This window comes from Pipra filicauda, unplaced genomic scaffold (assembly GCF_003945595.2).
Source record: "Pipra filicauda isolate LSUMZ 115617 unplaced genomic scaffold, ASM394559v2 scaffold488_size445888_pilon, whole genome shotgun sequence".
In the NCBI taxonomy this organism is placed as follows: Eukaryota; Metazoa; Chordata; class Aves; order Passeriformes; family Pipridae; genus Pipra; species Pipra filicauda.
The window spans coordinates 188,074-209,991 of record NW_024104629.1 but is presented as its reverse complement, the minus strand read 5'-3'; the positions used below and the strand labels follow the sequence as shown (position 1 = coordinate 209,991).

The 21,918-nt window shown below is 49.2% G+C and overlaps 1 protein-coding gene across 2 annotated transcripts in view; it reads left to right on the top strand.

The window, feature by feature from the left end:
- Nucleotides 1-11,979: 11,979 nt before the first annotated feature.
- DRD2 (dopamine receptor D2) overlaps nucleotides 11,980-21,918 on the top strand; it is a 29,339-nt gene continuing 19,400 nt past the window's right edge. Inside the window, exons 1-2 of one of the 2 annotated variants that reach the window (XM_027737040.2) lie at nucleotides 11,980-12,049; nucleotides 13,071-13,186. The gene's annotated coding sequence lies outside the window, so the exon portion shown is untranslated. Of the gene's footprint in view, nucleotides 12,050-12,391; nucleotides 13,187-21,918 lie in introns of those variants that run through there. The other variant, XM_027737041.2, reaches the window with a different exon arrangement.

Genomic DNA, 21,918 nt, shown 5'->3' with positions numbered 1-21,918 from the left:
TATTTTTCCCTGGTGTTGGAAAGTCGACTGGAGAAAAAGAAACAACCAGCAACTCTTATTTGACCATATGCAGACACACGTCCAGGAGGAGCAGAGCAAGTGGGAAATGGGAACTGGGAAAGGTGTGGAATGAGCATTACATGGAATGTCCAGATGAGCACTATTTCTTACCTTGAAATGTGATTAAAAACTTGGGTGATTTTGGTGGGATAACAACCTCTCTGCTTCAAGGTACACCAGTCCTCCACTAACAGGCCAAGGAAAAACTTTCCCTGGCTTCATAATCCTGCAATTCAGTGCCATGGCCCACTGAGAAAACCAAGAGAGCCACTCACTGGACAGCATTTCCATGGCTAACTCCTTGCTCTCACTGGGGCTTGGCAAATGTCTGCAGAAAAACACCCTGAGCCGTCGGTAATGGCTTTAAATCATCCCAGCTACCTCTGCCCAGCTGCAGGATGGCTTCACAGCTCGGCAATCATAATTAAACCAGTTACATTACTGCTTTAACAGGCTGGCATTTTCTCACTGATGGCCTGCTCAGTGTGCTGAGAGCGCTGGGCAGCTGCAGGGTTAATAAAAGCCCCTGGTTTAGAGCCCTAATCTGCGAGGAAAGTGCCTCATTAAGCTCGTTGACACCCGCTCCCAATATTCACGGAGCCTGTTATTTGCACTGCTTAACGTTATTGAGATTTCTTTGTATAATATGTGGGCAAATCTTAATGCAAGGGGGACACCTGGCAAAGTGGAGAGAGGGCATCTCATCTCCCAGCAAATAACGGCAGCACTGAAGCAATTTTGCCTCCTCTCTGACACTTCCCCAGCTGTTTCCATAGCATTTCCCTGCCTCCCAGCCTGCCTGGCATCTGTTTGCAGCAGGAACAAAGCATCCCCCTCGGTCCTCCCCCAGTGCAGGACCAGAGGCACGAAGTGACAGGGCAGAGAACACAGAAGCAAGCACAGATGCCAAACCAAGTCACGGGCTCCTTCCACAGGACAGACTGATGGAAAGTTATGGAGCTGCTTTCCATGGCCTTGCAGCTCCTTTTCCATGAGCCCATCCAAACCAGGGCAATATTCACGCTGGTCCTTTGCTTGTCTTCCTCTTTCTTGCCTTCAAAAGTAACTCCAAAAGTTTCTGTTAATGCCAAAAATTACAGCAACAGCTCAGCATTTTGGGATGCAGAGGAGAGATTATCTTGTGCTGGCCTCGTGCTACAGAACAACTGGAATGTGCTGATTCCAGCGAGCTGCAGGACACATCCAGGTTCTGGGTGGGGAGTCTGGAGGGACACTGTGCACACCCACACTGAGGGATTTGAGACCTGCTCAAATCCTGGCTGGGAAAGGCCTGGAGGAACCTGCTGGCTTTGCTGGTGATGGGCTCCTCAGGTTCCATGTTTGCCAGAGTTCAGTTATTCTCTTTACCTGCCTTCCCACAGAAAAACCCCCAGTCTCCTGGATTGGAAATACTTTTTTAGAAATCACACTGAAATTGGTATTGACTCATTTGCTCCCTGGTTTCAGGATCAGTGGCACTGTCTGACAGCCAGGATGGGCACGGGGGGAGGGGACAGAGAGGCAGAGCAGAGGCAGAAGAAAGCAGGGGAAGGGGGTTTTGGTTTTGGAAGTGAACTGGACAGGGAGCCCAAGAGGTGACAGACTGGAAAAATGCCTGGACATACCCTGGGTGCTGCAAAAGAGTCTCCTGCCTCCCTTCTCCCAGACAAGAGCCGTGCCAAGTGCCTGTGCTGCTCCCCCAGCTTTGCAGCCAGCTCCTAAAGACAGAGCTTTCCTGTCTGTTGGTTCAATAAACAGCAGCCTGTTATCATATTTATTTGCTGATTGAATCTAAATTACATGTGAGATGCTCACTGCAGAATGGCTCTGTGGAATTAGCAGTTCAATCCCGCTCTTTTTTAATAAGGATTCTGATTGCAGCAATGATACATCCTGCAGGCTCAATGGTTAAGCCTAAAATGAATTCAAAATAAAAGGAAAAAAACTGTGGAGATAATCTCCAAGTGCCAATTTGCCTTTTAAACCTGATTTTCCAACTCCTGAAACATTTGCTGGTAATGGAGGGGGGAGGAATCAGTAAATGGAGGTGGTTGGAACATTCTTGAGAAGGTGGTTTTTCCCTAAATAAGCTGGGCTTTACAGTTTAACGGGGAGTGTCAACAAAACTTAGAGAAAAGCCTGGGCTGGGGGCTGTTGGCATCAGATGCAGGAGACCCGAAGCCAGTTCCTGTCTCTGGGGCAAAATGCTGCTCATCAGGAATGCAGCCCTGACCTTTCCCGGAGTTATTGGAGAGGGCTGAGCCTCTCCTGAGGGAGGGCAGCCCGGGCTCAGCACAGCAGGTGAGCTCTCTGCAAACAGAGGTGAGTCTCCTCCTGAACTTTGCAGAGGTTCCCGGGGGACACCCCGGGGTGTGTGTCAGGGATGAGATCCGAGCCCTGTAACCCCTTCGGGGGTGCCCTGGGAAGAAGCAAAGGCTGCAGCTCCAACCCCATCCCGCTTCCCTGATCCAAAGACTGGCTGCTGAGAGACCTCCTTGGCAGCCCCACCCAGGAACAGCCAAGCCAGCACCTTGTCGTGCTTCCTGCCACCCTGGCAATGATTGCAGGGAAAAGCTCCCAACAGTCAGTGTGAGGTGAGACGAGAGACTTTTCAGCTCCGAGTGCAGAGGCTGAACGTGAAGCCACAGCCACATTCCTCCTGTTTCCACAAAGCTCCAGGACCAGGAGGGCACATTTAGGTCTGTGCACACCAGGAGCAGAGCCAAAGCCCAGCCTAAGCTGGACTTAGGACCAGCTTTTCTTTCCCTAACGAAGGATTCAGGCACAATAAGTAGCTTTTCTCTCCTCCAGAGCCAAACAGCCCAGGTGGAAAACAGGCAGGGCTTGTGGATCCCTGCTTTGACTTTCCCTCCCTAAGCCCCTGAGCACAGACATTGGGCACTTCCACGGCCACAGCAGCACAGCAGGGTGGGTGCTGTGGGTGCTCCATGGCTGAGAGCTGTCCCCATCCTAAGGAAAGGCACTGACAGTAGGAAATCAAGTGCCAAGTTCACGTTCCCGTGTGTGACAGTTCAAAGATATAATTTCTGTGACAGTTTTTCTCCCTAATTAGAAGCATAATTAAAAATCACGCTCGGAAAAAAAAAAAAAAAAAAAAAAAAAAAAAAAAAAAAAAAAAAAAAAAAAAAAAAAAAAAAGGTAGTTCGCTTTTTTCCCCCCCATTTAAGGGAACAAAATCCCTGGAGGATCAGTGCAAAAGCAAGATTGCAGGAGAAAAGCTACAGTGGTGAGTCCTTGGTAAACAGATCGAGCTGAACACTTGGAAATGCATCGATCCCTTTGCTTCCTCCTCCAATTTGGGTAGAAAAACAGTGGATAGACATTAACTCTGCTTCAAGCCCTACCACTGCTTGTCTTTTTTTTCTCCTCTCTCTCCAGTTTATTACCCAAAATTGCCCAGGCCACGGGTAATTCTCTCTGAGAGCACAACCCTTATCAGACACTCAAAAACCAAACCATGAGGCACAAACGTGCAGGGAATGAGACAATTCCTGCTGCTCGTTCCCAGCCTGGAAGGAGCAGGACATTGAACCTGGCCAGGCTGGTGTCAGTGCTAAATTCAGGGGTGTCCTGGGTAGAAATACCTGCAGGGCATCTGAAATAGCACCGAGATAAAAAGTCTGCAGTGCAGATAAAAATCTATGGTCCAGGAATCTGAGTTTTCGTACACGATTTTCCTTCTCCACCCTGCATAAAAATCATAAAGATGAAATGTCCCTGCATGAGTTGAAAACAATTACAGCTCAGGTGGTGGTACCTGAGAACTTGTGATGGTTGCTGCTTCCTGTGTGATGGTCTTACCAACACACATGTGAACCAAGAACGGAAAACTCAGATTTCAGGCAAAAACCCCCATGAACGTTCACCCCTTTCATGGGAACAGCCCCATTTCTGTGATGACAGGCAGAGATTCAGAACACTCAGCTAATTACATGGTGCTGGTAATTATTGGGATAAAACTGACGTTGAAGGCAGATGCAAAGTGCTGGTGTCATTTTTTAGGCACAGAGTTACAAGGCTCAGAAATGTCAAGTCAAAATTTCATTTTGAAATACAATTCCAAGCTTTTTTACATGTATGGCTTTTTGATCAAGTGACAAGCTGGAATCCTGCGCTCAGCTTTCCTCTGTAGATTGTGTCAGGTTTTTTGGATCCTGTTTTTTCACAAGCACACTACCCCTCTGACACAAGATGTCTGTTTTAAGGGAGATTTTTTTTTAATTCTTTGATATAAAAGAAGAAACCATCCTAGGGGATGGAGGAGCCCTTTGGTCACTTGGGGGCAGCTGACCCAGCTGGGTCCCCTCCAAACTTCTTGAGCATTCCCAGCCAACTCATTGCCAGGGTGGGCTGAGGAGCAGAGGAGACCTGGAGCAATGGAAGCTCCAGGAATAACCTGGGCAGGTTCTACCCATCCACTCTGCTCTGAGCACAAAACCAAACCCCAGACAAGCTACAGAACACAGAAAACAGGCACAGCCACAGCAAGTGTTCAAGGGCTCTGAGCAGCCTGGGCTAGGGGAAGGTGTCCCTGCCCATGGCAGGGGTTTGGAACAGGATGATCTTTAAGGGCCTTTCCAACCCAAACCAGGCTGTGGTTTTATGAAATCCCACCTCTTGCAGTGCAGGTGGGTCAGTGCTGCCTCTGAACAGGCCCTCAGCAGGCTGACAGTGGCACAGAAAAACCGTCTGTGTTAATGTAAATTACACTTAATTAGTAGAAGACAGTAAACTTTTGCTATAGGCAAATAGAATCTGGGATTGGCTGCAACGTGAGCCATAAAAATCCAAGGGATGCTGCCACACAAGGCTGGGCCATCTGCTGATAGCAAGCCCTGCTCTAAAGACTTTGATGCCTTGATTATGTAAATCAGGGCGATTATTCCATCCTCAAGACTGCAGCAAGATAATTACCAACCAATAACTCACCCCAGCCCAAGCCAGCACAAATGAATTTTGAGCTTTATCACCATCGCTGCAATTGTCTGGCTGTTATTAACGGAGCAGGATCGAGGACATCAGGCCCCAGAGATACTTCCCTACTGGTTGTGATTTAAATTAGGATTGTTTGGCATCCCTCAGCCTGCTGGGAGGCTGCACAGGGGATTTGTTTTCAGTCCTATGAGTGAAGTTTTCCCTTGCCCTGTACTCTGGGTTCTGGCTGATTCACCCAACAGGACTGAAGCAAAGCACGTGCAGGGAACAGCAGCCTTTCTGCTGGTGCCAGTGAACTCACACTGAAGTCCCAACCCTAATTTAGTTCGAATTGTCACAGTTTGAGCTGAAAAAAATCTGTCACTTAAAACAGGTTTGGACCTCACCCTTAATTGGCTGTAGTTCTTTAAGTTCCTGAGCACAGCTAACCAGGGATATAAGAGATGGTAAACTCAGATAAAACCTTACCACAAAGCTACTTACGAGACCTCAGCAGAGCAGAGAGAAAGTCTCCGAGGAGGTTTTATTCTAAAGGCCAAAGCACTGTCATTTTTGGCTGCGTTTTCTTTGGCACAGCCACACTCCAAGCAAGGAGGAGCCAGGCCTGGAATTCCTTCCAGCTGTGTTGCAGCAGGAATTCTCCATTACCTCGTGTCACAGGTGCCTGTAGTATTTCAACAACTGAGATGATGTTTCTTCCCAGGTTAATTTATATTAAAACATAACCAATTATAGGGATTTAGGACAGACATATGTACAGGTTTAGGTGACAAAAGATGAGATCTAACATAAATACATTTATAAAGGAGGAAAATGTCTGATGGTTTGGGAAATTTGGAGATATTGAAAGAAGTATTTGACGTCTATATTAACTCAAAGCCCTAAATGGGCTGGGCTTGTTTACATTGCTGCAGTCTTATTACAGGGTGAATTTTACCAGCTGTCTTGCTGAACAGTCATTTAGCCTTAAACTATAGTTAAAACTGTCATGGTTTTAAGCAAATTATATTGCGTAAAGTAATTATTTCCCTAACTGCAAAGAGGAGCCAGGTAGCTTGTGAATCTCATTTCTGAAAAAGAGCTCACAAAGCGCCCTCCGCGTGAGAGTCACGGATTGGGAAAGATTCCGTGCTCCAGGAAAGGCCCAGGAAGCTTGATTGGTGAGCTGGGAGCACCTGGGGAGGGAGCAGCCAGGAAGGGAACAGGTTTCTGCCACACCAGGCTGCTCATTCCACAGGTTGACCACCTGATTCCAGAACATCCGGGCAAACCTTGTTTCCTTCCCGAAGCTTTCCCGCCCCAATAACACGCTGATCCTGGTGATTGATACACACTTTGCACTCCCTGTGCCCCGGGGGAAATGGCTAAAGAGGCATTCTGGGGAAATAAACTGCAGCAATCGGGGTCTGGCCAGGGAAAGGGGGAATATCACTCGGGTTTGGAGGAGGAGAGTTCTCAGAGAACCCCCGGAACGCTCCTGGCAGTGACAGTCCCTGCGAGCAACAGGCAGCTCCCAGTGGGATTTGCTGAACCTGCTGAGGGGGCTGGAAACTTTTATATATTCCAAGCTTTGCCTCCCAGGCTTGTCAGAACCAGACTGTGGCCTGTGGGTGTCCGTCCCCGGGGTTTGCACCGAGAGGGAACAACTGCAGCTGTTCTGCCTCATTGAGAACACGCCTTGCCGGGGCTTCTCATCCTCCCCAGCTCCACAGCTCCAGAGCTGCTCCCTTTCTCCCACTCCCAGCTGAGTGCTGTGCTTCTCTCACACGCTGGGAGATGTGTGTGTGGCACCAGGATGGGCCCATCTGTTCTCCTCCCTTCTGCTCTTTTCCATCTCACAGCAGAACGAGGGATCCAAACCCAGACCCCTGCACTGCAGACGAGGGTTTCCTGGGGACAGTCCCCTCGTGAGGCTGAATCTGGCTCTAGGTATAGCCTGCCTAGTGGCACTTTAACACTAATGACCATCAAACATCCATTCTGGTGGCAGACTGGAATCTCCATCGTGTTTGTGAGCCTCATTGGAAACGTGTGCTGCCCAAAAATCCAGCAATTAAGTCGCCTGTCAGCCAGGGCTGATGCACAGTGGCAAAGCACCACTGACTGTCCACGGAGCAGCCACTACACCAGCCCCAAATGAGGCTAAATTAGGCATTTTGAGGGCTATCAAAAATGCCTTTCTTTTTTCCCCACTCGAAAGCCCGGCAGGTTATTTAATGCAGACACTGCTGAAATCACGACGTGACAGAGGCACAAGGGAGCAAAATTCCCAGTGAGTTCTGGATCCGAAAAAGGGCAGGAGCCAGCTTTGGATTTGGTGTATGACTGGGGGATGTGACAGGGCTGCCTTTGATCATATATCAAAGTGTTGGCAGTCTCCCCCTCTGCCTCGGGGAAGAAAAATTGCAGCTGAAGCTTTGATTGGTACCAGAGGCTCCACCACAGATCTGTCCCCAGCAGCCACACAAAAACTGGGGGGACTCTGTTCTGGAGCCCTGTCCCTCTGAAACATTCCCACTCCGTGTGAGCCACAGGCACCATGGAGTCAGTGGGGGGCTGTTGCATCACGAGCAATCACAATTAACTCTAATTACACGTCTTCACTGGTTGCCAAGCTTTGGAAAAATAACAAGGAGGTGAAAAAAAAAAAATAAATCTCAGAAAAGGCAGAAAAGAGGCTCTTGCAATCCAGGTGAATTTTTCCAAGCTGATTGCCAACACTCAAGGTTCCCAAGGGCCTTTGTTAGCAGAGAAAAAGCACCAGACGAGGAGATGGGGAGAACAGGGAGACTCATCTCCTTCCATCTTTTAAAACAACCTAGTTAGCACTCAGAATTTGGGATGTTCAGCTATGTGGGGGCCATCACAGTTTAACATTTCTCTGCTTCCCTGCTGTGAGTCACGTGTGAGTGACACAGCTCTGACAACACCCGACCAACCCCATCCACACTGGGATAGCTGGGAACTGGGTTTTCTTCAGGTTGATCAGAATTCATAAACTGCACCAGGTGCTTTTAAATCATCCCACCCTCGTCCTTATCTATTCTGCAGAATATTGCATTCAGGGAGATGAGGATCCAGCACAAAAGGCAGCAGCTGCTGGTGAGGAACAATGGCCCTGCCATGGAATCCTGGCCCCTTTCAGCAGCACTTCTTTTATAGTTGCCCACAAGAAGGAAATTAACTGAGTTTTTGAGTTTTCAGGAAGCCACCCTGAGAATTAAGTGTTACTCTGCAGCCCCAAGAGCTCCAGAGTGAATATTCCAGCCCTTTGTTCGCTGACAAATCGTTATTGACTCTCTGCTTCAAGCCCGGATTTGTTCTCCAGAGAGCTCAGCCAGTGTTTTTATAAACATATCTACAGCAAATTTTGGTTTATTTGAATATGCACTGACAGCATTTCCTCAGTCAGGGATCCTGTGGGAATGGCACAGACCACTTTAGAGGATAAAAGCAACAGTAAGAAACAGGAAGAAATCAGATGCTGATTAATATATAAACTCCCAAGTCCATGTTAATCCAAAACTTTGTCCTAACTTTAGGCTAAGACAGGGAAAATGTAAAAACATGCCCAGTGCCCCACAGCAGATCAGTGGCAGAGGCAGGTCAGGAACCTTTTTTCAATCTTCTCTAATATTAGAACTTTCTGGTGCTTTGCTTTTGGAAAAAATATGTCAGGCCCACTATTGACTCTGCTATTGACATTATTGATTCACGGGAGAAACCAGCATTTTCCTGGCCCACCTCTGGAAAGGTACAAGAAGCTGAGGATTCATTTCCTTCCCAGAGATATCAATATCCATCTGGGCTTCTGAAGAAATTGCAGCCCAAGACTATTGATTCCTTAAACCTGAAATGAGCCGATTCAGTCATTCCCAGTGTTGCGTGGCCAGGGTGGATCTGAGCCCAAACACTGGGAATGCAGCACCAAAATCTCTCTGGAACACCAAAATCCCTTTGGGATCAGCGGGATGGGATGAGTGATGTACTCCACAGGGCTACAGCCCACAGACAGCAAGGGAGGACCCTCTGGGTACCCCTTTGTGTCAGCTCTCAGGGACCCAAAAGTGGCAGTTTATCCCTGTAGGAACAGAATTCTTTGGAATTTGTAGCACTGAAAGAACAAGCCATGCCCTCAGATCCTCGGGTACTCCTGATGCAGCCCCTCACTTTCCCACCTGCTGCCTGCCTGCCAAAGGCACAGGATATTTGACAGGACACTTCCTGATGGGCTGTGGCTCTGTGGGACTGGTTCAGACATTCTCTGCAGCCAGACTTTGCCAAGGTTAGATTTTACATCATGCAGTTAAAGGCCAGTCTGTCCCAAGCAGTGGGTGCTTTCTCTGGCAGGACTAATGAGCTTTCCTGCCCCAGTGCAAGGCACAGAGATAATCATTTCCCAGAAGCCAATTCTGACCAATAATTCTCCTTGCCTGCTCTGCTGAGGAGAGCAAAGTCTCCCCCTGCACTACAAGTGTGCACAAGACTCTGGTAATGTTGCTTGTTTTGGCAGAAAAGATGAAGGAGCTGCAGAGCATTCGAGTTCACAAGGCTCATTATGACTAATCTGCCTTCCTGAGCTGCAGGTCTTTTATTCAGGAGTCACATAGAGGTCTACCCTGAGAGAGAGCAGAAGATGCTAATGTGCTGGTTTATGTGTTTATAGCAGAGGTGGCACAACCTGCAGCCTGGTGGCTCTGCAGCAGCTCTGGGAGGGAGCACATGAGGGGAGAGGAGAACTGCCTAATTCCAGCCAGGATCCACGTGGATCCACCTCCACCTTCCTGGCTGCTGGAGGTGCACAGAAAGGGAGGCAAACTGAGGCAAACCAGGGGAAGGGGGACTTGGGCTTTGGCCCTTGACTGGGGTTCCAGTTGCTAAACCCAGAGCTGGCTGCAGGGGCTGTAGAGGAAGGAGCTGCTGGGGTTCCATAGCCTGGGCACTTCTCAGCCTGTCCTGCTCCCTGCACAGCACTGACCTGCACAGAAGGGCAGTTTTAGGAGCCTGCAGAACCACTGCTCCAGACAAGGTGCTGAGCAACCCCCATGAGCCAAGGAGCACTGCACTGAAACGGGGAGTTTTCATGTGGCCCACTCTGTGTGAGACCTGAGCATCCTGTGTGATGCACTTGTGTCAATTAATTAGTGTTAAGGAGTTTGGGTGGGGCAGTCAGAAACATTTGCCCTTCTGCATTTGTGGCCAACTCCTCCTTGCATCAGAGAAATCCAGCTGTCAGCCAAGCCCCTCTGTCTCTCCAAAGGCTTCCCCACCAGCAGCGTGTGATGGAGCAGTGAAATAATGAACTGCCTCGTGCTGAGGATCTCAGTGACTGATGTTCCACTGCCAACTCCCTTTTGCAGTGACATGGTGCAGTGCAGGAGGCCTCTTATCTCCCCGTGCTGCTCAGAGGACTGAGGCTCCTGTTAAAGAAGCAGAAAAAGTGAACACATGGTGAGGAAATGCTGCAGAACACTCAGGAGATTTGCCCCAGGAGCTGTTCTCCACAAACCAGAAATGCCCCAAAAGGAGAAGGTTTTGCTTCTCTTGAGAAGGTTCTACTTGTGGGTTTGAAGTTTCATTTTGTTTTGGCTTCAGGTTCAGGGCTGGGTTTTTTTTTTAGAAGTCAGTTTTTCTTGTTATTGTGCTTTATTTTCTCCCATGATTCATCTAACTCCAGGGCATTTATTGAAATCCTTGATACAAAATTCAAGGGAAATGAATCTCACTTTAAACTTCCCAAGGACAGCTACATCACCCATTAAAATCTCCTGCAGTTTTCTGCAGCTCTTCCCATTCCAGACTAACAGACGAGCTGCATTTCTGGCCCAGGCAGCTGTGATTTATCACACATCTCCCATCAGACCAGCCATTGCTTTAATTCATAGTTTTCCAGTGGAAAAAAATAAAAGCTTTTCTCTTTAGCAGGACTGCAAAAAAAAAAAAAAAAAAAAAATGTAGCAGCAGCAGCAACACCCAGCTCTGAGTTTTACAAGCAGTTAAACACATCCACACTGTAAATCAAAGGGCTGAGGCAGATGGCAGAGTCAGTGAGACTCAGAGCTCGTCCATTAAACACCTTTCCCAGTTCTGAGTTATTAAATTGCTGTTTTCCTGACTCAGAGTATAGTTCATTTTCTTATAGATGGCTGGATGGAAAACATCTTGTGACACAACCAGAAGCCCAAGGAGTCTAAGAGAGGACAGGTCCTTCTTGGCCTCAAAGAAAGCATAAACATCTCAAAGGAGTGTTGTCCATCCATTAAATAAATGTAATCATTTTGAGGCAAGTAAAATGTACAAAACCATTCCCGTCCTGCTTTCCAGGAGAAATAATTGCTCTCCATATACCCAGCTCTAGTATTTATTTGGCTCCCTTGGCACTGCAAAACTCACAGTGGAACATTAATTGGATAAAAAAAAAGGAAATTATTGCAATAACACTTGGAAAGTTCGGGAGAATTCAGTTTGACTTTAGCACTAAAGATGACTCAGAAAGGACAGTGTGTGTACACACAACAGTTTGGGTATGCAGCACCCCAAAGGGGTCAGGAGCTTTAGGGTTTCACTGCCAGGAAAGGCTGAAAGCAGCATTTGAGATCCACTCCTTTGAAGAAAATTCTGCAGAAATTGAATTTCCTTAAAACCCAACCAGAGAGATGGGTTTCTTCCTGTTATCTCTCTGTCTAGTGCTATTTGGTAAGATGAGAAACACATTCAGAAAAGATATCAAGCCATTTCGGGGGGGGGGGGGGGGAAGAATAAGAAAAAAAGAGCTTTCTTAGGAAACACTTCAAATTATGGGCTGCTAATGCTTTGAGAGTGAGGCAGTCTCAAGGATATTAAACTCTAAGAAGATATTAAAATATTGCAACAGCAGCTACACTTTCAGGAAATGGTTTCTCTCGGTATTTGAATTGCAAAGAGAATCTATTTCCCATTACAGAGCGTTTAACGCGGAGCCCCGCGGAGCTCTCAGCCCGGGAGCTCAGCAAATCCCCGGGACGTGCTGGGATTCTGCCGGGGAAGGATGCAGGTGAGTGATGCCCCTCCTTGGCACTGCCCTGTTCCTTTACACGGGAGCTGTGCGAGCTGTTAACGCTGGGAACAACCACCACGCTCGGCTTCCTCAGAAATTCCTGCTTTCCTGTCTTAGCAGTGGGTCATTCCGTGTTTTCCCTGCGAAACCCTACAGCTGTGCAGAGGCAGCGGGAATCTTGGAGCTCGGAGGGTGCCCGGCGTTCCGGGGCCATCCCTGGCAGAGCATCCCGGGAGGAGCATCCCGGGAGCAGCATCCCGGGAGCAGCATCCCTGGCGGAGCATCCCGGGAGCAGCATCCCGGGAGCAGCATCCCTGGCAGAGCATCCCGGGAGCAGCATCCCGGGAGCAGCATCCCCGGCGCTCACCTGGCAGTGCGTGCGCAGGGCAGGGCAGGGCAGCCGGGCGGGGAAGGGCTCGTTGCCCCCGCGAGTCCCTGGCGGTGGGAGCCGCTCCCTCCTGTCCCCGCGGCCCCTCGGAGCCCCCCCGGGACCCGGCGCTGTCCCGCTCCCGGTGCTGGAGCGGGTCCCGCGTTCCCGGCGCTGGAGCCGCCCGTCCCCGCCCGCGGGAGCCGGAGGGATCCGGGGGAGGAAACTTGGCCCCCTCCCCTCCCTTCCCTTTCCCTCCCCTCCCTCCCAGCGTCAGGCGAGGCAGAGAGGGAAGCGCTGCGGGAATTTCGCACCCCGCGGGCAGCCGAGGGAGCTGGAGTGGGAACAGGTTGTTGGGATCGCGCCGCGGGAGGAAGGGGCGGCTCTCTGGGCTCCGGGAGATGGAGACGGAGCTGCTGCTGTTCCAGCCGGCGATGCGCTGAGCGAGATGGACAGCGGTTCCCTGCCGAGATCGCCTCTTCCCGGGAAGCTGAGCCGCTTCCCGAGCTCCTGAAGTTCCAGCAGTCGCCAGCTCAGCCTGGGGTTACACAAGTTCCACCTGCACCGGTCCCGGCTGGCGGGGATCGGGCAGGTGATTCTTTCTCTTTTTTTTGCTCCTCTGCTCCTGCGTGAACGCCGAACGCCAAAAAGTCTGCTCGAAGGCCCTGGAGAGCTTGGGAAAAGCCACGGTGGAGAGTTGTGGCGTTTTGGATTTATTTGGCACAAAGTGCTCACACCTCTGCTCGGGGGATTCGTATGGCTTGAAGGTAAGAGATACCTGACGATACTTTTCCTCAAGAAATACAAATGTTGTGAATAAGGGAATACAGAGAGTGTATTCACAGAGCTGCTGTGATCACCACTGCCTAGAGATGTAAATAAAGACAGGAGAAAAAGGAAAATATTTGTCACTGTACCAAAAGACCCATTAAGCTGTTCTCTTCTCCAACAGAATAGGTGAAAGCGAGTTTTCAAATTGAAAAAGTCAGGCTGCCTCATTTCTTCATCTAAACCACTCACTGCAAGCCCATAAACAGTTGTTATTGTATGCTAAAGAGGCATTTAGAGTTGCTAAGAAGCTGGGTTCATTTTTAGAAGTTTGATGCTTAACACTGCTCTCACACAGACACAATGGAAGGAGAGTGACAGGCAGGGCTGTAGGAGGAGGATGTGTAGAGAGGATAGAATGTAGGTACATTCCATATCCCCGGGGAAGAAGACTGTTCAGTCAAACTGTTTGAGGGAAAACACTCCTTTTTCTCGTACGACATTCAATTTTTCACACACGGTAAAGGAAAACTCGTGTCCCTTCAGATTTCCTTCTCAGTGCCACCCCTGAACAACCCTTCCTGCTGAAGGGGGGGAGATCTGTCACCTTTCCCCAAAGAAGCCCTGGAAGGAACCCTTTCAGAAATATTCTCTGAATGTTGCAAGCAGATTTTGTGCAGGGTTTACAGTCACCTTTGTGGCACGAGGGACACCTGAACCCTTCCTGTTTGTATATCAATAATTTTTTTCCGTTGCCCTCCAGTTCTAAGTTTTACCCAGCTTTTTGAAAGCTGTGAAAAGCGGGGCTTTAGGGCAGGGAATCAGGCACTAGGGTGGCACTGGGCCCTAATCAGTGCTGGAGGGTTTTTGGTCCAGGTTGTTGTCTGTGGGTTGTCTCTGCACAGATAACACATCCTCACTTCATTCCCAAGTCTCTCTCTCAGCCCGACTTTCCCACATGCAAAACGTGGAGCCCCAGAGCTCCCAGGAACTCCAATCCCTGTTCTTCCAGTGGAGCTCACAGGAAAAACGAAAGATAACTCGGTTGTTTCATAACTAACCAGCCACAAGATTACAATATAACTGGTCAAAGGGGTTACAATTCACCTCTGAGTAGCGTGGGTTGGATTTCCTGCGTGTTCCCTGCTCCATGGGACTGCTGTTCTCGGAACACACAGTGGTGTCAGGGATTCACAATCCTGTGCCTGTGGGGTTTTATCTCTGTCAAAGTAAAAGTCCATTAATTGCTTGTAGCAATCTAGAAAAAAACCAACCTCTTGACAATACTTCTGACTCCATCAAATAAGTGTCCAGAGCGCTGTACTTGTTATTTTTTCCCCCACTGAACTTCTTTTCCATGCTGAGGAAATTCTGTGACATTCAAGCCTTTCTTCTTTACTTCTGAACAGAGTTTTTGTAAAAGCACTTTCCACTGATTTGTGCACCATGTGGTTATCTTTTCCTTGCATGGAGGGTGTATGGCATGACAGGGAAATATGCTGGGGAAAGAAGTGCAGGCTTCCAATCTCCTGGGGCTGTTTGAACTCACGAAGGTGTGAGTTTGGGGCCTGCCCTCCCCTTTAATGTTTCTGGAAACAGCTCCAGAGCAGGTGTGTGCCATGGGTTAAGTGAGTTGCCTTGCACAGTGTGCCACCTTGCAGGAAACACCCCCCAGAAGCATTTGTTTCCTGCAGGTACATGTGTGTAAATCCAGTGTCACATCTGCCCTGGTTTTATCTGTGTGTGTGGCTTCCCCGGGCACACAGGCACTGAGGTGGCAGGTGAGTGAGGAGGAGGTTCAGCCTGGCACTCTGTAAAAGTGCATGTTTCAGACTTCAGAGAGAAGCTGGTGAGCCCTCAGGAGCCTGTGAACACTCAGTGTGGGGTGTACTGCAGGAGCCATGGGTTGTACCCACACCCAGACAGCCTCTCCCTGGGGCATTTTGCTTCTGTGCCACTCTCACCCTCTGGATTTGGGTGAGATGAGTGGTCACACAGTGTCCCTCCCTCGTGCCCACCCTGACACTGCTGCACTGAGGGGTTCCATCCCCCCCAGCCTGCCATGCCAAGGTGATTTCTCGTGCCCTGCTCCCCGAGGGGAGGCACAGCTGGGCATCCCTGGCTCTGCAGCCCTGCCTGTGTGCAGGGGCTCACAGATTGCACTCCAACCTCCTCCAGCTTGGCTGGAGTGTGAGACACCTGCCTGGCAGAAATACTCAGCTTTTCCTCTAATGGCACTTCATTGCTGGTTCAGTGTGTTCCCCCCACCCTCCCTCAGGCTGTGCCACCGTCAGCAAAGGCTCCAGGCACGGGGCAGGGGGAACACAGGTTACAAACCTGCTGGGAAATGCAGCTGGAACACAACAGCCCCCGGCTGAAGGGTCTGCACAGACCAGTGAGGACCTGTGACTAAGCTAGTCCCCCTCAATGACTCAGGTTTAGCACAAAAAGCACGATTCCCTGGGTGTTCTTCTCCTAAAATCCATCCTTTGTGTTAAATCAGCAAATCTCCACCCTCTCATCCTCTGTTTCACTAAAACTTTGGAATTCAAAATCAAGCTTAGAGAATCACAGAGTATCCTGAGCTGGGAGGGACCCACAAGGTCCATCCAGTCCAACCCCTGGCCCTGCACAGACACCCCAACAATCCCCCCCTGCCCCTCAGAGCATTGTCCAAACCCTCCTGGAGCTCTGGCAGCCTTGGGGCTGTGCCCACTGCCCTGGGGAGCCTGGGCAGTGCCCAACCAGCCTCTGGGGGAAGAACCTTTCCCTGAGATCCAACCTGACCCTCCCTGACACTGCTCCAGCCCTTCCCTGGGTCCTGTCCCTGGTCACGGAGAGCAGAGATTGGAAGTTTTAATCCCCTGGCACAGATAAAGCTCTGCCCTGTGTCACAACCACATCGCCCTGGGACTGTAAAACCCTCCCTGGCCAGGTATGGACTCACTCACCCCAGGCTCTGTCACCCTTGGAATGAGAAATACATGGGATTGTTCTCTCAGTATTTGGATGGAAACAAAAACCAAGTTTCCTCCAGAAGAAAGCAGGATTCCACATTACTTGGAAAAACTTTGGGCACTTCTTTCCACCGTGTGAAAGAAGCCATGGAATGAGCTCCTAAGCCCTGAGTTCTGTCTCTGCAGAGCATTTGCTCACTTGTCTTTAGCATCCCTGTGCTGGACATACCCTTTTACTCACCAGCAATATTCCAGAACAAACATTACACACAAAATCTCTGAAGCAACAACAAGAAAACCCTTTGAAAAATACTTATCTCCAAATGCACAAGGTTTTGTAGCTCTTCAGATGTGAGCAAGATGGATTTGGCTCAGGCCCCTTAAATCCTTTCATCATAACTCGTTTGCAGTTTCTCCCTCTGGGCACAAATTCCCTGGGAACACTGAGGGAATCTGGAGCTGAGTGTTGCCTTTCCCAGAGCTGAGATCCCAGTGCCAGCAGATGCAGGACAGGGAGTATGTCCACATTCAGCTGTAAAGCTTCTGGCCACAGGATGGCTGGATGCAAAACGTTCCCAAAGTGACCCAGGGTCAAGGAGACAGAGGGGAATTTCAATTCCCAGGGAAAGAATTCCAGTGATGGTTAATAAATGCATAGAAACCACCCTGGCACAGTGAACAGTTGGATGATGGGAGGTTATTTTCAAGAATATCATCCATATTGCTCCGTTTTTACACTCTTGCCCAGGCAGTGGCTCTTGGTGGATAAAAGGCACCAGACTGGTGGGACTTTGCCTCACCCCTCAGGGTTAGTCCTTAAAGGCTACAGGGGAACATACAGTGGGATCAATGTTAAAATGTGCTAAGGTCTGGAATACAGGGAGGAAAGGTTTTGAAAGACCTGTCTGGGATCAAACTTCACTGTATTTAACAACCAAAAACTTCCAGTAACTCTGCTTTGGCCAACTCCTGGGGAGCAGAGACTGCTCTGTTTGTGCCAGGGCACTGCTCAAAGGCTCTTTGGGAAAGGGGGAGGCAATTGTTTAAGTCCTGTCAGATGCATCATCCCTTGTGCTGTTACAAAACCAGCCTATATTCAATCTGAAATGATTGCTAATAACTATTAACTCCTCTACCAATTGTTCCACTTCAATCATGTTTTCTCTTGCTGTCCTTCACCTGGATATTTTTAGCATTATAATTTATTTTCTTTTTAAGATGTGACTATGTGTTCAGTTGCTGCTTCTCTGTACATCCCTCCCAATTATCCTGGTGGGTATTTTTCTCTCAACCCCCCAGAATGGGTTTATTTCTGGTTTACTCTTCCCTGTTGGTTTCCATGTGGTTATGTGGGAGGCTGCACTTTCTTTATCAAAGCAGAGAGCCATGATTAGTCCATTCAGAAAATGTAAATGCAGCCTTATGTGTTCTGTGGAGCTGGAGAAAGAGAGACTGTGAGGAGCAATAAATGTGGCACTAATGGCACACAGCACTGAGCCCTGCAGGTTGGCCTGGCTGAGCTCAGGGATGGCCACACTTCACATTTCTAGTGGAGCTAAATAAACACTCAGAGCCCTGTGCTGCTGCCTGGGAGAGCTAATCCCAGTGCCAGGCAGTCCTGCTGAACTCAGGGAAATCTCTGCCATTCATTTGGGTTTGTGGCTCCTTTTTCCACGTGTTCCATCACTTATCCCAAATTTCAGGCTCTGTACCCTCAGCTGTTCCTGCCTGAGATGTCCCAGGATCTGCAAGCACTTACTAGTTGATAAATACATATATTTGATTTTGCTCCCTGCTTCAGGTTGCCAACTGCTAACGCTGGGGATGGATCAGCAAAATCAACACTATTGAGGATGCTCTGTGCAATCTGCAGCTTTAGAGAGAAATGAACTCTTCACCAGCAGCTCAGGTTTTTCAATCATCTCCCCTCAATGCTGCAGCTGAGACACTGGATCAGACAACTTGGAGCTATTACCTAAAATATAGCACCTTGCAAATTACTCGTCTAAGCTGAATCCTATTTTGATGTCTCAGGCAATCTGGAGCTTCAGCAAATTAGGATTCTGTTTGCAGCAGGCCCTCCCAGACCCCCAGCACCTCTGTGCCTGCACATTTCAGACTTTTGCATATTTGTATGGCAGTCAAGAAAAAATGTGATTACCTGTGGGATTACTGAGGCCTGGAGTTGGATTTCCAACCTTTTAATCTGTTTTCTCTGGTGACCACGCCGGGGAAGAACCCCTTTGAGTTACAGCCTTATCTGTGTGCTTGGGAACCCAGTTCAGAGGGGACAGGACACCCCCAGGCAGCCTGGTGGCCTTGAGACATTTACACTCAGATTTAGGAGGTGAATTTTAGTCACTCACGTTCGAAAAGCTACAATTTATTCATTTAACAAGCATTAAAAATAGAGACAACACCCATCCTCTCCCCCTCACATAAATATATCATTGAACAGAAGGAATCACCCATGTCCCAGTGCATGAGTCACTCCTCGCCCCCAGGAGGTTATGGACACTCTACAAATGTGACTAGTAAAATAGTAGTTATAGTAACTACTACAGGAATACTCCAGCCCACCATGACTGGATGGTCTGGACATGTGCAAGCTCCTTATTTGCACTTTCCGAGTGGCAAAGGGGCTGTAAGAATTAGGGGGGTTTCATCATCCTGCCAACCAGGGACTCAAAAAGTCAATGTAAGAATCTCCACGTGAGGACAGCCCTAAATATCCTTATTATTGGGTTATTTTCATTTGTAAGGCAGGTGTCCCAAGCTGGTTGTGATCCAGGGCTGGGCACTCCAGGCCTCTGCCAGGATAATCTGTCCCACTGTCCTAGGAGAGGCTGTGCCCCTGTGCCCAGGGTTTGGGTTAAGGGCATGGGGAGGAACCAGTGAGGGCTCTGCAGGACACGGTGGCACTCTGGGAACCCCAATGCCATATTCTGGTCCCCCCCATCCCAGTGTTGGTCCTGCAGAGCTGGAGGAACCAGGGCTGGCTGAAAACTCCAGAACTATTCCCACTGCCAGTCAAACCAAATCAGTATTTTCCAGAAAGCAGCTGCCTTGCTCGCACGTTTCCTTTCCTTCTCCCCCTCCTCCCCCGACCCAAATTCAATGATCTCTTTGCTAACACATTTTGTTCAGCTGCAAACACTCTGGGCCCAGAGCTGCTGACAGAGGTTAATGTTCCCAGACAGGAGATCGTTTCTGTCACAGGCATTTTACCATCCCCTCCTTCCACACCACTGGCCCAGTCCAAACATTCCTTCTAGAGTACAAACGTGCATTTCCTTTGGAAGGTGTTTTACTAATGAAAGGAGGAATCCATGTGCAATTATTCATTATGTAGGAGGATGTTTGTCTACATCTGATGTTGCAGTTGCCTTTGTCATCCTTTCCAAGTGTTATTTTTATTTATCTAGGGATTTTTTTTTTCCCCTCTCAGTGTGAAGGAAGAATCAATTAGGAAATTACAACCCCAAGAGCAAATGACAAGAAGGGATAATATTTAAGTTAAGATTCTCTGGGGCTGCATTTTGCAGTTCAGTTTATCACTGAATTTCTGGTTCAGGAGGCCTCACAGTCACACCCACAAAACCTCAGAGTAAGAGACGTGGCAGAGACAATAAACATGAAAAAAAGAGATTAAAAAAAATAACAGGCAAAGAAACAATAAGGCAAAGCAATTACTAAATCTGTGCAGGAGATAGTTCAATAACTTGTACTTGTCCATCAGCATTCACTGTTCCCACAAAGACATCATTCCAAGACCTTAATGCGTGGATGTGACAACACAGTGATCACTAAGAGTGTGTCTGATTTCTGCTGGGAGTGAAAAATCAAAGTTCCAGGCAGCAACAGCAGGCCCTGATTACAGAACAAATCACATCTCTTACAGACAGTGATTTGGTTTCTTTTTCCTGCAGAGAAGCACAGGCTCGAGGAGGGACCTGTGCCTGGGGGTGAGCCCGTAAAGGAGAACATTTATTGTTATTATCTGTGCCTGCAGGAGGCTTTTCTCGGACTTCTGTGCTTGTTTCACCTTTAGCAAGTCAGGCACCCGTGTCCAGATCCTGCACACTTTGCTTTCAGTCTCCTGCACCCCCTGATTGATGTTGCTGATGAATTAAACAGCCCCCGAAGACAGCACTGGGCTCAGTCCTGCCTCAGCTTCCACAACACCCTAATTAAAAACATTAGTGCTCCTTGCTTTGCCCGACAGAGGATCCGGTGCCTGCCGACCGGGGGGAATATTCATGGCTTTGTGGAGCCCCGGTGATGACTCTGGGCTGGGACCGCTCGGCTTTCAGGGAGCGGAGCCTTCCCGGGGCGGCTGGGACTGCAAACGACTTTATTTTGTACACAAAGGAGCTTTGTGTACAAACTTTGTGTACAAACACTGCCCAGCAGGCTGGGGCTCGTGCTGACAGTGTAAAAGTCAAGCAAAGCTCAGGAGGGAGCTGAGTGTGTGCCCTGATCCCAGGGCAGGACAGAAATCCCTCCCATCCTTCCAAACCTGGAACATCTGGGCATTGAATCCCTTTGAAAAACCTTTTCCCTGGCTGGGGGTTTGTCACTGATGCTACCAACAAATCATGTGGAGTGTAAGGGGACCAGAGATGTCCCCATTTTTAAGGTTTCTTTGGGCAGAATCAGCCCAAAGACATCGATCTGGCCGCAGGCTGGAGACCTGGGAGCCCACTCTGCTCCTGGGCTGTGATCCACACGTGTGCTGGAGTTAGACCACAGAATGCTAAGGAGTGAATTTTAATGAAGGCCTGTGGGAGAAGTTCAGCTTAGTGCCTTCTGCCTGGTGAAAACAAGCAGGACAGATAAAACCTTAAGGCACTTTCCTAATGTCTTAGCTCAGGGATGGGCAAAACAGCCCTGAGATCTCCTGGAGAACGAGTGGTACCACATGGGATGGAAGTTTCACTGAACATGGGAGGACTTAAAACGTAGCTTAAGACCCCTCTGCTCTTAGGGAGTTTGGTTGGCACCAGCCAAACAGCTCCAAAGGCCAGGCAGAGAAAAATATAACCCTAAATGCACAGACAAAACCACAGCGTGACCACATGAAAGCAGGATAAAACCCCTGAAACCACTCAGCTGGTGAAGGGTTCCAGAAGGAACAACCAGAACCAGGTGGCCAGTACAGAAAGTTGATGAGCTTCAACTTATAAAAGCAAGTGAGAACCCTCAGTTCTTTGGACATTTGCAAATCCTGCCCTCAAAGGCTGGCAGGAGGAGGAAGGGCAGCTCCTCTTCCTCCCCTCTGCCTCCATCAGGGGCACGGCAGGGCACGGCTGGGGAGCTGTGGGAATGCTGGGAGCACAGGAGCTGGATCTCTGGGGCAGGAGCAGGGGGAACACTTGACTCCTGTGATCCCAGGCAGGGCTGTGCTGGTGAGTCAGGCAGGGCTGGGGTTCTGTGATCCCAGATGACACCCCGTGTCACTTTGCATCTCTCATGAGCTCAGACAAAAGGCTGGGGGGAAGACGTGCCTGGCTCCTTCCGAGTCTGCTTCCCTGCTGGATGTTCCAAGGGGAGTGACTGCCTTCCCCAGGGAAAAGGGGGGGTGAGCCAGGAGTCACAGCACCAGCACCACGGGGTGGGGGGGACATGCATTCCAGCCTCTGGAATGTGACTGACAGCAGGAAATGGGTCCTGTCGGGGGTTCCAATAGCTCCCTGCAAGCTCACTCTCTGTAAAGTTAAAATCTTCCTAAAAATAATATTAAAAATTGGTTCTCTGGCATTCCCAGGCGAGTT